The sequence below is a fragment of the Sapajus apella genome, unplaced genomic scaffold (genome assembly GCF_009761245.1).
Source record: "Sapajus apella isolate SASKATOON/1434 unplaced genomic scaffold, GSC_monkey_1.0 scaffold203, whole genome shotgun sequence".
Lineage (NCBI taxonomy): Eukaryota > Metazoa > Chordata > Mammalia > Primates > Cebidae > Sapajus > Sapajus apella.
The window spans coordinates 696,252-699,850 of NW_022437143.1; the positions used below are offsets into that span (position 1 = coordinate 696,252).

Here is a 3,599-nt window from a genome sequence, read left to right on the forward strand (position 1 = left end):
GAGACGGAGTTTCACTCTTGTTAACCAGGCTGGAGTGCAATGGCGCAATCTCGGCTCACCGCAACCTCCGCCTCCTGGGTTCAGGCAATTCTCCTGCCTCAGCCTCCTGAGTAGCTGGGACTACAGGCACGCGCCACCATGTCCAGCTAATGTTTTGTAGTTTTAGTAGAGACGGGGTTTCACCATGTTGACCAGGATGGTCTCGATCTCTTGACCTTGTGATCCACCCGCCTCGGCCTCCCAAAGTGCTGGGATTACAGGCTTGAGCCACCGCGCCCGGCCTGAACAATAATTCTAAGGGACTAGAGGTGTAGAGAAAAGTGACCTGAAAAGTGAAACTTGAAGAATGCACATTAAAGAGGAAAGGAGAAACAGTTTAAAGTCACAGAAGGCCCCTCTTCATCTAGTTAACTTTTGCTTATCCTTCGAAATTTGCCTGGGTTCCAATAAAGCATTTATTATGATTATTATTTTGAGACAAGAGTCTCACTCTTGTTGCCCAGGCTGGAGTGCAGTGGCACAATCTCGGCTCATCACAACCTCTACCTCCCAGGTTCAAGCAATTCTCCTGCCTCAGCCTTTCAAGTAGTGAGTAGCTGGGATTGCAGGCATGTGCCACCATGCCCAGCTAATTTTGTATTTTTAGTAGAGACAGGGTTTCTTTATTTTGGTCAGGCTGGTCTCAAACTCCCAATCTCCAGTGATTTGCCCACCTCAGCCTCCCAAACTACTGGGATTACAGGCGTGAGCCACCAAGCCCGGCCCCCAACAAAGCGTTTTTAAGGAACCTTTCCCAGTCCACCACAAGCAGGCAGGTCTCCATTTGAAGTTCTTATAATATTCTGCATCTTAATTAAAATCACAATTATATTTAACTAGAGACTATTTTTCAATATGCATTTCTCCACTAGACTAAGCTCCATGTGGGAAGGATCTGTTGTATCTTATTCCCTGGCACCCTGAGTATTAGTTTAAATGCAATGTATAGATGAATGAAAGCCAAAGAGAGGCATCTGAAGAATGTGAAGTCGATATTAGATGTTACAGAAAGCTCAAGGAAAGGATTTAGAAAAAGGTGCTTAAATGTATTGATTAGGTTATAGTTCCTTGTGAAAGTGAAATCCAGATAACAAGGGGTTAAGAAGTGAGTGGCCAGCCACCAACCAAGCAAAGGCAGGAAAAGTAGACTACTCTTGTCAATCTCTAGAGATGGATTGTGAATGACTGAATTTTAATTTCAATGTTGCCCCAGTTTGCAGTTCTTTAATGACCATGTGTTACTTTTGTTACGAATAAGCTTTTTAAAATGTTAATAAGATTTGAAGAGGGAAAGCAGCAACAAGGCAGCTTGAAAGGGTGGCCGACCTAAGAAAAGATTTTTGTAAATTGAAGAAATCTTAAGCACATTTGTACTTTTAAGAGCCCAAATACAGCAGACAAAATAACTCACGCTCCACTAAGCAGGAAAATTAGAGGGAAAAAAACCCAAGGTTATAACTAATAAAAAAAAGACCAAAAAAAAAAGTTTCTCTCTGACGGAAGGAATTTAGAGAAGGAGCTCTCGCTAGGTACCTCAACCTCTTCGGTAAAGGGTGGGGAGAGGTGAAGAAAGTAGAAAAAGTTTAAACTGGGCTCCACGAAGAATGGAGGAAAAATTAAACAAGAACGGAGTCTGGTTCTACTAAAAACGCATTCTACATTTCAATCGGCCTTTCATACTCAACCCATTCCTAGATCAAAGAACTGCCCATATTTTAGCTTCAAGTTTAAAAATCTAAATAATTCTGGTTCACATTCTTTATTTCAACAACTGAAAACAATAAGACGCATTAAGTTACGCTCTAATTCAAAGCTTAATTCCTCTTACAAGTAAATACAATACTTTTCAACTCAAGGAACAAAATAGCGATCATTTCAAATACGAGTAACTGAAAAACGTTCCTAAACGCAAAAGCGTTTGCAAACAGGTTTTTTCCTTCCCCTAACTTGTTTGCCAGAATACGATGTTCCTGGGTTCAAATCCCAGCTCCCTCAGACAAGTTGACCTCTTTAAGTCTCAGTTTCTTCCTCTAAAACAATGAGGAATACAATAAACCAGAATTGTTATAAGGATTAAATGACGTAACACAGGTGCCAAGTTTATACTATGTACTCTGAACAGTCTGTTAACTGCTTAAGAGAGAAAACTTGCAGCAGTTAGACCAAACTCAAACATATGAGAGCATGAAAGAGTACCAGGCTCAAATGCCAGTCCCTAACACACAGCATATTATTTTTCTTCCCTGACGCAAGCTCATTTTTTTTTCCTTGCCAAATATTTCCACTAGGAGTCTGGAAGGAGAAAAAAGGGTCCATGCAACCCAGCAGAAAGTTTTCCGAAACTGAAGTGCGGAATCACCAAACCACGGAGCAGAGGCCGCGCAGGACAACAGGTGAAGCAGCTCCGGGAGCTGGGCGGCCGGGCCCGTTCCCCCGGGACTCGGGGGCGGGCCTGCCGCTCCTCCCGCTCGACCCCCGCCCGAAGCTCACTTTGTTCTACCCCGTTCCTCGCCACAGTGTCTGCAGCCAAATCACGAATATCAGCCTCGCCGCTCCGAGGCGGGGAGGTGAGCGCCTTTCCCATTTAAGGATTCCATAAGCGTCCCAGGAGCGGCTTTCCCCCACTCTGCCTCCCCAAACTCGGCCTGCAACCCGCGGGTGGGAGACAAAAGAGGGGCCGGCGGGGGGAAGCGGCGCGGGGAACGGTGGGTCTGTGGCTGGGCGGTCCCGGCCCAGCGCGCGCCGAGGCCTGCGGAGCTGGCGGGGCCGGGCTGGGCCGCCCCTGGCTCAGTCCTCCGCGCGCCCGGCGCCTCCGCAGCTTCGCCCGAGCCCCGCCGGCCTCCCCGCTGCGGCCGGCCCCTCCTGGCCCGCACTGCACTCCGGACTCACCCGGACCCCGGGGAACGCATCCTCCAGCCCTCGGCACGGAGCGGGTGGGCGCGGCGAGCCGCCGGGGCAAAGCGGGGCCCGGCTCGGCCTCCGCCCTCGGCTTGCAGCGGCCCCGGTCCGGCTGCCCCTCGATCCGGCTGTGCGATCTTCGCCTCGCGCGGACGGACGCGCCGAGCCCAAGCCTTCCTGCCCGCCCTTGGTCCTCCTCCCTACTCCCTCCTTAGCCAAGCCCGGCAGGCAGATTCCAATCTCTGCAGCCGCCGCCGCTACCGCCGACTCTCGCTAGGAGGGGAGGGGGCGGCGCGGGAGCGGGGGTTTGGGGGATGGGCGGGCGTCCGCGGGCCTCGCACGGCGCACTCGCACTGGGAGGGCGCCCGCCCGCGCCGCGCGCACCCGACTCCGGGCGCCGGCCCCGCCCCGCCCCGGACACGAAAGGAGCCGAGCTCGCGGCGGAAGCGCCCGAAGGGTCCACAGAGCCCGGCGCCCCGCTGCCGGGAAGACTGGCCCGCAGCCGGCAAGGGGGCGCCGGGCTGCTGGTGGTGCAGTGGAGGGGGGTCTTTCCTCCCTGCTGGCCCACCGGCCCCTCCCCACGAGCCAGCCCCACCGCCGCCGCCTGGGCCGGGTCCCGCGGACGCCGTTGAGCGCACGCGACGGAACGCTACGGAGGGGAG

General features: G+C 52.7%; 1 protein-coding gene across 3 annotated transcripts in view; it reads right to left on the reverse strand.

Moving 5' to 3' along the window:
- Positions 1–3,287, reverse strand: part of BMPR1A (bone morphogenetic protein receptor type 1A) — a 174,058-nt gene extending 170,771 nt beyond the window's left edge. The window contains exon 1 of one of the 3 annotated variants that reach the window (XM_032270105.1): positions 2,929–3,287. The gene's annotated coding sequence lies outside the window, so the exon portion shown is untranslated. Of the gene's footprint in view, positions 1–2,529; positions 2,713–2,928 lie in introns of those variants that run through there. The other 2 variants (XM_032270107.1, XM_032270106.1) reach the window with 2 other exon arrangements.
- Between the last annotated feature and the right edge of the window lie 312 nt (positions 3,288–3,599).